The 13001-nt window shown below is 44.6% G+C and overlaps 1 protein-coding gene across 1 annotated transcript in view; it reads right to left on the bottom strand.

Annotated features, from left to right (window-relative positions):
* The window catches only part of pik3r3b (phosphoinositide-3-kinase, regulatory subunit 3b (gamma)), a 293043-nt gene that overhangs the window by 95048 nt on the left and 184994 nt on the right, over nt 1–13001 (bottom strand). The window lies entirely within an intron of this gene.

The raw sequence follows: 13001 nt of genomic DNA, 5'->3' as shown, positions 1-13001 counted from the left end.
TAGGCTCCATCAAGTCAGCAACGGTGGCTACTATAGGGGCAATAGGGAATCTTGGGTTATATGGCTGATATTGTGAGTGAAATGGCTTTTGGGTAACACATACAGTGCCTTCGGAAAGTATTTAGACCCCTTGACTTTTTCCAAATTTTGTTAGATTACAGCTTTATTCTAAAATTTATGAAATTGTTTTTTCCCCCTCATCAATCTACACACAATAACCCATAATGACAAAGCAAAAACTTTTTTTTTTTTTTTTGTGCAAATTTATTAAAAATAAAAAACTGAAATATCACAAGTATTCAGACCCTTTACTCAGTACTTTGTTGAAGCACGTTTGGCAGTGATTACAGCCTCAAGTCTTCTTGGGTATGACGCTACAAGCTTGGCACACCTCTTTTGGGGAGTTGCTTCCATTCTTCTCTACAGATCCTCTCAAGCTCTGTCAGGTTAGATGGGGAGCGTTACTGAACAGCTATTTTCAGGTCTCTCCAGAGATGTTAGATCGGGTTCAAGTCCGGGCTCTGGCTGGGTCACTCAAGGACATTCAGAGATTTGTCCCGAAGCCACTCCTGCATTGTCTTGGCTGTGTGCTTAGGGTCGTTGTCCTGTTGGAAGGTGAAACTTTGCCCAAGTCTGAGGTTCTGAGCGCTCTGCAGCAGGTTTTCATTAAAGATCTCTACTTTTCTCCATTCATCCTTGCCTCGATCCTGACTAGTCTCCCAGTCCCTGCCGCTGAAAAACAACCCCACAGCATGATGCTGCCACCACCATGCTTCACCGTAGGTATAGTGCCAGGTTTCCTCCAGACGTGACACTTGGCATTCAGACCAAAGAGTTCAATCTTGGTTTAATCAAACCAGAGAATCTTGTTTCTCATGGTCTGAGAGTCTTTAGGTGCCTTTGGCAAACTCCAAGCGGGCTGTGATGTACCTTTTACTGAGGAGTGGCTTCCGTCTGGCCACTCTACCATAAAGGCCTGATTGGTGGAGTGCTGCAGAGATGGTTGTCCTTCTGGAAGGTTCTCCCATCTTCACAGAGGAACTCTAGAGCTCTGTCAGAGTTACCATTGGGTTCTTGGTCACCTCCCTGATCAAGGCCCTTCTCCCCCGATTGCTCAGTTTGGCCGGGCGGACAGCTCTAGGAAGAGTATTGATGGTTCCAAACTGCTTCCATTTAAGAATGATGGAGGCCACTGTGTTCTTGGGGACCCTCAATGCTGCAGACATTCTTCTCCAGATCTGTGCCTCGACATAATCCTGTCTCTGTGACCTCATGGCTTGGTTTTTGCTCTGACATACACTGTCAACTGTGGCGTGTGCCTTTCCAAATCATGTCAAATCAATTGAATTTACCACAGGTGGACTCCAATGAAGTTATAGAAACATCTCAAGGATGATCAATACAAACAGGATGCACCTGAGCTCAATTTCGAGTCTCATAGCAAAGGGTCTGAAAACTTATGTAAATATGTTTGTTTTTTTATAAAACATTTTATACATTTGCAAAAACATAAATAAACCTGTTTTCACATTGTTATTATTGGTTATTGTGTGTAGATTGACGAGGGGAAATGTATTTAATCCATTTTAGAACACGGCTGTAACGTAAACAAAATGTGGAAAAAGTCAAGGGGTCTGAAAACTTTCCGAATGTACTATAAGTGGTTTGCTGCGTCAGTGGCTGCATCAGTGAAAGAGCCTGATCAGATAAGAGCAGCAATCTATGAGAGACACCATCCCACAGGGTCTTCTGTGCCTGAGGGGAACCTATATCACCCCACCCCCCCTCCTCTTAGAGTGAGGGCAGGAGGGGGTAGAGGGGGAGAGCTTCAGCAACCTCAACCCATCGGTCCTCTCCGACATTTAACCTTCTCAATCTGCCTCATTGACTGGCTGACTGGTTCGCTGGCTGACTATCTGTTTGATTGACTGGTTGGCTGGCTGACTAACTTGTTGTTTGACTGGCTGGCTGGCTGGTTGACTGGATTGCTGACTGGTTGGCTAATTGACAATGGCTGGCTGGATGTGATAGGCCTGGCTGGCTGACTGACTGATTTACTGGCTGAATACTGGCTGTGATAGGCCTACTCGGCGGCTCTGATAGACAGGGTCATTCTCACTGTAACAGGCGTAGTAATCCCTCCAATCAAACGCATGCAGACGGTCACAATGGAGACACATGGGTCAATAATGTAAATGTGCCTGAGCTGACTGAGCCTGAACACACACTGCAAACACATTCAAAGTGCTCCCTCATCACAGGATATAGGCGCCCGAGATTCGATTAGACTCACACACATGCGCCCTCAATAACCAAAGCCATTTAGATTTGAGTGGATGGAGGGAATTGAGAGAGAGAGGGAGAGAGACAAAGGAAATTTGACCAAAAGTAATTTCGAGAGGCGGTCCTCAGAGGATTCAGAGGAAGAGGAGGGCGAACACTGCCTTTACCCCAGACATGCACGCACACACATACTTGACAAAGGGAAAAGCAGAGAGAGAGAGCGATCAAGAGAAAGAGAGGTGGGAGAGAGAAAGAAAGAGGGATAGACAGACACATAGAAGGAATCAGAAATAGCGAAAACAGATTGAGAGAAATTGTAAGTGCAAAAGGAAAAGAGACGTATATGGAACAAGAGAATCCAACCTCTCCTCTCCTCTCCTCCCATCTCAATTCCATTAGTCTAGAGACCACAGCAGAACAGAGCAGAGGCTGCCAGGGTACTTTAGTCTCTGTGCCCATCCAGACTGAGCCCTGACAGAGGGCTGAGTTAGGTCTGTACCATAGCGTCCTGCTCCATGCCCTGTCGTGCCAGGCAGTAGGGATATATGGGTACTCTGGGAGGGACAGAGCCAGAGGTACATCAGCCATCAGCCATCAGCCTCCTTGCTCCCAATCTCTAGCTGTAGGGGGGCTAGACAGGGGAACTGGCCCACACAAACAGAATACCTCACACACACCTAGCTTTATCAGTAGCAAACAAAACTCACAGAACTATAGCCCCAAACTACTATGCAATAAGCACCAAGCCAACTACACTATGTATGCAAAAGTATGTGGATTCGGGTATTTCAACCACGCCCGTTGCTGACAGGTGTATCAAATCGTGCTCAAAGCCATGCGATCTCCATAGACAAACATTGGCAGTAGAATGGCCTTACTGAAAAGCTCAGTGACTTTCAACGTGGCACCGTCATAGGATGCACCTTTCCCACAAGTCAGTTCATAAAATGTCTGTCCTGCTCGAGCTGCCCCGGTCAACTGTATGTGCTGTTATTGTTAAGTGGAAACATTTTGGATAAACAACGGCTCAGCAGCAAAGTGGTTTGTCACACAAACTCACAGAACGGGATGGCCGAGTGCTGTAGCGCGTAGCATGTAAAAATCAACTGTCCTCAATTGCAACACTCACTGTCGGGATCCAAACTGCCTCTGGAAGCAACATCAGCACAAGAACTGTTTGTCGGGAGCTTCATGAAAAGGGTTTCCATGGCCGAGGAGCCGCACACAAACCTAAGATCACCATGTACTATGCCAAGCATCGGCTGGAGTGGTGTAAAGCTCACCGCCATTGGACTTTGGAGCAGTGGAAATACTTTCTCTGGAGTGATGAATCTCACTTCACCATCTGGCAGTCCGACAGACGAATCTGGGATTGGCGGATGCATTGTGCCAACTGTAAAGTCTGGTGGAGGAGAAATAATGATCTGGGGCTGTTTTTCATGGTTTGGGCTAGGTCCCTTAGTTCCAGTGAAGGGAAATCTTAACGCTACAGCATTCAATTACATTCTAGACGATTCTGTGCTTCCAACTTTGTGGCAACAGTTTGGGAAAGGCCCTTACCTGTTTCAGCATGACAATGCCCCCTGCACAGAGCAAGATCCATACAGAAATGGTTTGTCAAGTTTAGTGTGGAAGAACTTGACTGGCCTGCACAGAGCCCTGACCTCTACTCCATCGAACACCTTTGGGATGAATTGGAATGCCGACTGCAAGTCAGAGCTAATTGCCCAACATCACTAATGCTCTTGTGGCTGAATGGAAGCAAGTCCCCGCAGCAATGTTCCAACATCTAGTGCAAAGCCTTCCCAGAAGAGCGGAGGCTGTTATAGAAGCAAAGGGGGGACCAACTCCATATTAATGCCCAGGATTTTGGAATGAGATCTTCGACGAGCTGATGTCCACATACTTTTGGTCATGTAGTGTAGCTAGCTACAACACATTGCCATCTCTCTCTCTGTCTCCCTACACAGATCATTCATATCCACCCTCCAATCCCCTTTCTTATCATTATCTTCTGGGTTTTTAAACAGTGAGTGATGGGCTCGGTGTAGAATGCAGTGGTGTGCTACAGGCTGGATCAATACGACTATAAAATGGACAATAAGGCCGGTCTGCCTGGTCCTTATGGAAAAACCACGTGATCACATTTGATTGAGAATATTTTACTTTAAAATGCATAATTGACATTACTTAAGTAGTCATAGTTCACTGCAGGGTTTTATATAGTTCCCATTTTTTCCCCAGGACATCCCCAAGAACAGAATGTTGTGTCATGGTCCCCTCGATTACTTGGGACTGAACCTCTTTTTGGATATGAACTCACAACCTTGTGGTTGCTAGGTACCTGAAGTTCCTGCTGTGTCACTACTAGGTCTATTGACATAATGGAGATTGCTTAATTAACATACATGTATATTTCCAATAATATAGGTTTGCACTTTGCTTAAAGTGTATACAACAACTTGAAGGTGTTATTTCTATAAAATGACAGTATGCTGCTGTATTTTGATTTCAATTCGTTTAGTGCTGTGACCACACTTGAGACTCAGTCTTAACTGGGATTTGAACTTAGAACATCTTGGTTGCTAGCAACGTGAAATGTCCTACTACACCACCAGTCTGTGAGCATAAAAGAGATGTGACTACAGACTTATTGGCAAGAATACATTCCTGCACTTTGCTAAAAGCTACCCAGAATAAAGTAAATAATTGTCCAATTATCACTACCAACGTTACGTCAACGTAAAACTAGCCGTGCTCAAGGACACTTGACATAGAGCATACATGAATGCTTTGGGGATTTGAACTTTCAACCTTGAGTGCATCAATGTTTCTGCAGTGCCACCAGGTTCATACTTATTGTTCGGAACATGTGTTAACACAGTCTCAAAAAATAAGGGTATGGTTAGGGTACAGTGTTAATCCCTTGTTCACAAACAAGTCAAGGCTACACTTCAAAAGGTACACACAGTTGAAGTCGGAAGTTTACATACACCTCAGCCAAATACATTTAAACTCAGTTTTTCACAATTCCTGACATTTAATCCCAGTAAAAAGTCCCTGTCTTAGGTCAGTTAGGATCACCATTTTTATTTTAAGAATGTGAAATGTCAGAATWATAGTAGAGACTGACTTATTTCAGCTTTTATTTCTTTCATCACATTCCCAGTGAGTCAGAGTTACATACACTCAATTAGTATTTGTTAGTATTGCCTTTAAATTGTTTAACTTGGGTCAAACGTTTCAGGTAGCCTTCCACAAGCTTCCCACAATAAGTTGGGTGAATTTTGCTTAGCATCTGCTTAATCCGACCACTTTTTTTATTAATCAAGTCACTGGTGCTTCCTGCTTCATTTTTTGCTTGTAAGCAGGAATCAGGAGGATGGAATTATGGTCAGATTTGCCAAATGAAGGGCGAGGGAGAGTTTTGTATGCGTCTCGGTGTGTGGAGTAAAGGCGGTACAGAGTTTTTTTCCCTCTGGTTGCACATTTAACATGCTGATAGAAATTTGGTAAGACCGATTTAAGTTTCCCTGCGTTAAAGTCCCTGGCCACTAGGAGCGTTTACATGTTTGCTTTTGGCAGAATACAGTTCATTGAGTGTGGTCTTAGTGCCAGCATCAGTCTGTGGTGGTATGTAGACAGCTACGAAAAATACAGATGAAAACTAGGCAGATAGTGTGGTCCACAGCTTATCATGAGATACTCTACCTCAGGCGAGCAAAACCTCGAGACTTCCTTAGATATCGTGCACCAGCTGTTATTTACAAAAATACATAGTCCGCCACCCCTTGTCTTACCAGACGCCGCTGTTCTATCCTGCCGATACAGCGTATAACCCGCCAGCTTTATGTTGATAATGTCGTCGTTCAGCCACGACTCCATGAAGCATAAGATATTACAGTTTTGATTGTCCCGTTGGTAGTTTAATCTTCCACGTAGGTCATCATTTTTATTTTCCAACGATTGCACGTTTGCTAGCAGAATGGAAGGCAGTGGGGGTTTATTCGATCGTCTACAAATTCTCAGAAGGAAGCCCATCCTCTGGCCCCTTTTTCTCTGCCTTCTCTTCACACAAATGACGGGGATCTCTGCCTGTTCCCGGGAAAGCAGTATGTCATTCACGTCGGGCTCGTCGGACTTATTTACGGTCATAAGAGGATGGTAGCAGCAACATTATGTACAAAATAAGTTCAAAAATAAGTTACAAACAATACAAAGAAACGAACAAAAAAAGCACAATTGGATAGGAACACGTAAAACGTCAGCCTTCTTCTCCGGCACCATCTTTTAGTCTTTCTTACACCTCCTCTCACTCACACACAGTTCAATTCAAGGGACTTTATTGTTATGGGAAACATATGTTTACATTGCCAAAGCAAGTGAAATAAAAAATATTACTCACACAAGCACTCTGTCTCTCTCTCTTTCTTGGCTGGTTGATGGTTTGACCCTGTGTGGAGCCAGTGGTCTGACCCTCACTGAGGTTGTGTGTCACTGAGGGATGTGTGTGACCACAGGAAAGACCCCCTGTCTTATAGTCCCACTAACCCCCCCACCTTGTCTCATAGCCCCCATGACCTCTGACCTCTAACACAATATCCTGGCCATGCTGGCGTCTCCTCTGATAGGGGAATCCATCTTTACCTCCACCTCTCTCCACCCCGTCTTTATCATGGACACATCCATATACCCACGCACGCATGCAAGTATACACTCACTCACACACACACACACACACACACACACACACACACACCTGTCTCTTATACACATCTAGATGTGTATAAGAGACAGCTCTCTCTCTCTCTTCTCTCAGTATAGAGGGCTCCTCTTTTTTTACACAGTTAACGAACGTCTCTGCAACTTCTTAAGCCAGAATGACACCAATTACTGCACTGTTGGAGCTAGAAACACAAGCATTTTGCTGCAACTGTGATAACATCTGCAAATCTGTGTACGTGACCAATAGACTTTGATTTGAAGTGCAGAGCTTAGCTGCCCTGGACTGGAAACACACTGGGTACATTGGGTGCATTCAAAGCAGCCCACTGTATAGGGCTTCCGAGTGGCGCAGCGGTCAAAGGCACTGCATCTCAGTGCAAGAGGTGTCACTACAGTCCCTGGTTCGAGTCCAGGCGTATCACATCTGTCTGTGATTGGGAGTCCCATTGGGCGGCGCACAATTGGCCCAGTGTTGTCCAGGTTTGGCTGGGGTAGGCCGTCATTGTAAATATGAATTTGACCTTAACTGACTTACCTAGTAAAATAAAGGTTAAATAAATAAATAAAATCGTGAATAAGATGCCAATTTGGATGCAGCCACTGTCTGCATGATGCTTCAGCATGTAGAGAGCCTCCAGGGAGAAGCCCCCCAGTGAGCCAGTGTGGATAATGACTGGCCAATCCAGACTGGGTTTATTGTAAATGAGTTCATCTGTAGAGAGCGAGTCTCACCTAGAACACCAACAGGGCCAGAAGGACAAAGTGAGTTCTGACTGCATCTGTATGTAAATGCCACATTAATTTCTTCATAGCTCCCTCTCTCCCTCACTGGTAACTTCAGTACCTGTGTTGTCAGAGCTGAGCGGAGCACACAACCTCCACCTTCCTTCCAGCTTGCTAGCTAACATTTCCTTGTGTTCGATCCAGGGAGAGAGGGATGGAGTGATGGATAGAGCGAGGGAAGAAGTGATTGGAGGTATGGGGGCGGAGGAGGGAAAGAGCACGGATGGGTCATGAGTGTGTGTGTGTCGCACAGTCATGCATGCACACACTCAACCCCCCCCCCCCACACACACAAACACGCTCTTGAGGCCTTAAAAATGAAGTGTCTATCGGAGGAACAAAAGGACATCCATCCACAGCCAGGCCTTATGAGAGAGAGACCGTCGCTCGTCATTCACCTTCCAACCAGGGGCCCTGGAGAGGACTGTGGTTGGAATGAGCAGTGTGTTTCCCCTCTGGGAATATATCTCCTGTTAGATGGCTCCCCTGCGTTTTTAAAACAAGTCTAATTTGTTAGCGCATAGCGGGCGCCTTCGCCACGACATCATTACCACCACAGGGGTCAGAGTTCAACATCATCACTACAGTGATTCCCCAGATATCTCCCAGGATGCTGTCTGTCTTGTTGTCAGGAAGACACCACCCCCACGTCCTCCTTTCCTTCTCTCACTCCCTCTTCCTACATCCCTCTCCTCTCCCTCCTTCCTTAATCTTTCCCTATACCCCTCTCTCCGTACACCCCTCTCCTCTCCTCTCCCGCCTTCCTTAATCTTTCCCTATACCCCTCTCTCCTTACATCCCTCTACTCTCCTTCCAAACTTCTTTTCTCCCTATACCCCTCTCTTCCTCCTTCCCTTTCCTGTCCCTCCACCCCCTTTCATCTCTCTCTCTCTTTACTCCCTCCTTCCCTTTCTACTCCTCCTTGTGCAGTATATCTTGAGTAGAGATGATTAACCCTTCGTTGCTGTCATTAGTAGACTCTGTGTTGTACTGTGGTAAGCCTGTGGAGTCTGGGCTTAGCCAGGCTGGGCTGCAGATGGTATTAAGGTGGCTGCTGAGCTGCCCTAAGCCCTGCAATGGAGTCATTATCCTGTCTGCTCCTCTTTAACACACAAGTGTGCGCAGAGACGCACAGACGCGCGCTCACACGCATACAAACATAGTAAATACTTTATTTGAATCTAAAAAGTCCCATTATAGTCGAGGAAGATTCAAACATTGCAAAGGACACAGATGTCTGGACACTAATGGATATAGAAAGCACATTGTCAGTGCTATGCTAGCTGCTTTGTCTTATTCAGGCCATAATGTACGCACGCACACATCTGGCGCTCAAAGCATTGTTTATGTTGATGTTGTGTCTGTTGCGTTGCGCAAGAGGCATGTTGCATGTTTCTGTCTTTTTGTATATCTTTTTCATGTGGCTATGACCTGTAGACTCTGCAAGAAAACCGTATGTGTTTATCATGATCCATCATCCATCCAAAGCTCATTCAGTCGATACTACATTACAGTAGCTGGAGACATTAACCTATTGGATTTTCCATATTAGCCATCCATCACATAGCTTATTAGCATGAGAGGCCCACATTACCTGTAGAGAGAAAGCTTCACAAACATCCAGTATATGCTACCTGTAGTAAGTGAATCATCCAGTATATGCTACCTGTAGTAAGTGAATCATCCAGTGTATTCTACCTGTAGTAAGTGAATCGTCCAGTATATGCTACCTGTAGTAAGTGAATCGTCCAGTATATGCTACCTGTAGTAAGTGAATCGTCCAGTATATGCTACCTGTAGTAAGTGAATCGTCCAGTAAATGCTACCTGTAGTAAGTGAATCGTCCAGTAAATGCTACCTGTAGTAAGTGAATTACTATATGGTTTCTATAGAGCCTGGGGCATTAGAACTAATGAATTATTGAGTGCTTATGGATGAGAGAGAGGAGTGATTGCATTGCATCACTGCCACAGTGGTCAGTGACACACTCACACACATGTACACACACACACATACTGTACATGAACACAGGCACTCACGCGTGCACATAGTGCATGAACGTGAGACTCGAACGCACACACACTAGTAAGTTGCCCCATCACTTTGAGCCTGTTGGATTTGATGGGATCGGGAGATGTGGTGGATCGATGGGTGCTGAAGGGAGAAAAACATCAATAGAATGTAATACTGTAATAGCCTGGCCTCATCTTACCACAACACAACCCCCAACATGCACGCACACACACACACACGTGCATATGCGCCCACACACGCACTCTTCGAAATAAAGGTGCTATCTAAAACCTAAAAGGGTTCTTCGGCTGTCCCCTTTTTGGTTCCAGGAATAACTCTTTTGGTTTCAGGTAGAACACTTTTGAGTTCCATGTAGAACCCTTTTCACAGATTGCTCCACACAGAACCCAAAAGAGTTCTACCTGGAACCAAAAAGGGTTCTCCTATGGGGACAGCCAAAGAACACACAGACACACACACACATGCAGACATGCTCCGTCATGCCAGGGAAGACTATACTGCAAAAAGTTCAATCTAAGCAAGCCTACATTTCTTTTACTGTATTATTATAATATTTTTTTTAAATTACCAAGCTAAATTATATAGCGTCATTGGCAGACCATTTTGCTTATTTTAACCTAAAAAAGGCTTAATACAAGTAATGTCAACTAAAATAACATTTTATTGGTCACATACACACGTTTAGCAGGTTATTGCGGGTGTAGCAAAATGCTTATGTTTCTAACTCCAACAGTGCAGTAATATCTAACAAGTAGTATCTAACAATTTCACAACAATACACACAATACACACACATCTAAAGTAAATGAATGGAATTAAGAATATATAAATATTTGGACGAGCAATGTCGGAGCGGTATAGACTAAACTACAGTAGAATATAATAGAATACAGTATAAACATATGAGATGAGTAATGCAAAATATGTAAATGTTATTAAAGTGACTAGTGTTCCATTATTAAAGTGGCCAGTGATTTCAAGTCTATGTATATATGGCAGCAGCCCCTAGGGTGCTAGTGATGGCTATTTATCAGTCTGATGGCCTTGAGATAGAAGCTATTTTTCAGTCTCTGTCCCAGCTTTGATGCACCTGTACTGACCTCGCCATCTGGATGATAGCGGGGTGAACAGGCAGTGGCTTGGTTGGTTGTTGTCCTTGATGATCTTTTTGGTCTTCCTGTGACATTGGGTGCTGAAGGTGTCCTGGATGGCAGGTAGTTTACCCCCGGTGATACGTTGGGCAGACCCCATCACCCTCTGGAGAGCCCTGCGGTTGCGGGCAGTGCAGTTGCCGTACCAGGCGGTGATACAGCCCGACAGGATGCTCTCAATTGTGCATCTGTAAAAGTTTGTGAGGTTTTTAGGTGCCAAGCCAAAGTTCTACAGCCTCCTGAGGTTGAAGAGGCACTGTTGCGCCTTCTTCACCACACTGTCTGTGTGGGTGGACCATTTCAGTTTGTCAGTGATGTGTATGCCAAGGAACTAGAAGCTTCCCACCTTCTCCACTTCGGTCCCATCGATGTGGATAGGGGGGTGCTCCCTCTGCTGTTTACTGAAGTCCACGATCAGCTTCTTTGTTTTGTTGACTTTGAGTGAGAGGTTATTTTCCTGGCACCACATTCCCAGGGCCCTCATCTCCTCCTCTTGTCATTGTTGGTAAATCATCCAGTATATGTATATTTTACCTTAAGAATACAAATAAGGTAAAATATCTTGAAATAAGACAAATGACTTCTATTTAACTTTTTAAGGTTAAAATAAGCAACATTATCTGCCAATGACGTTAGATAATCACCAAACTATATATGGATTATGGTTATCCATCCACCTGGGTTAGGGTTAGGATAGTTCAACTGCCTGGGTTAGGATAAGCGATGGTTAATCTGCCTGCGTTAGGGTAATTCATCTGCCTGGGTTAGGAGGGTTCATCTGCCTGGGTTAGGATAGTTAATCTGCCTGGGTTAGGATAGTTAGTTAGTTTTTTCATCTGCATGGGTTAGGGTTAGAATTATTCATCTTCCTGGGTTAGGGTTAGGATAGTGAATCCACCTGGGTTAGGATTATTTATCTGCCTGGGATAGGGTTAGGATTATTAATCTACAGACCCTCATTACTAAGCGATATGAACTGACCTTGGATTACTTATTTGCAGACCCTTTGGTTCAAAAAGACCCCAGATGAGAGGCAGCATCAGACACACCATATGGGTAGGACTCCAGCCACAAATCAGATTCTAATCTGTTCGTTGTGGTGTCCTCACTTCATCCGGGTTTTGACTATGGTGCCTCATCTGGGAAATTGATTGTAGTATTGATTGATTTAGTGCAAGCTCTCCCAAACTCGGTCCTTCTTGCCCTAGCATTACACATCTGATTTCAAACAATCAAAGCTGAGTTTGGGAAACACTGATTTAGTGATTAAGTGATTGAGCAGTTAGCACCCTACCTAATCTATTTTTTTTTCACAATTGAAAACAAGCATGTACTATTCTTCAGGGGTAGACTAACTAACATTATGTATTAAACCACAAGCTGCCTTTTTAGCAAAAATTCAACAGATAGAAAAGTGAGGCGAAAGTTCCTCTTCACCCACACCATACCCACATAAAAAATACTACAGTTTACTATAGAATACTACAGTACTTACTATAGAATTGTCACGCCCTGATCTGTTTCACCTGTCTTTGTCACCCCCCTCCAGGTGTCGCCCATCTTCCCCATTATCCCTTGTGTATTTATACCTGTGCTCTCTGTTTGTCTGTTGCCAGTTTCCCTTGTTTGTCAAGCATACCAGCGTTTGTCCTGTCAGCTCCTGTTTTTTCCCAGACTCTCTTTTTCTCACCCTCCTAGTTTTGACCCTCGCCTGTACCGTCTCTGTACCAGCCTGCCTGACCCTGCCTGCCGACCTGTACCCTTGCCCCATCTCTGGATTATTGACCCCTGCCTGCATTGACCTGTCTCTTGCCTGCCCCTTGAACTATTAAACCATTGTTTATTCTACGTGTCTGCATCTGGGTCTTACCTGCAACTGTACTAGAGGTCGACCGATTATGATTTTTCAACACTTGCTTGGTGGTGCCCCTTGCTTAATGGTGTTGCAGACTCTGGGGCCTTTCGGGACAGGTATATATATACACTGAGATCATGTGACACTGAGATTGCACACAGGTATACTTT

Source organism: Salvelinus sp. IW2-2015, linkage group LG13 (assembly GCF_002910315.2).
Source record: "Salvelinus sp. IW2-2015 linkage group LG13, ASM291031v2, whole genome shotgun sequence".
Lineage (NCBI taxonomy): Eukaryota > Metazoa > Chordata > Actinopteri > Salmoniformes > Salmonidae > Salvelinus > Salvelinus sp. IW2-2015.
The sequence above is the reverse complement of the archived record's forward strand: the minus strand, read 5'-3'. Positions and strand labels throughout refer to the sequence as shown.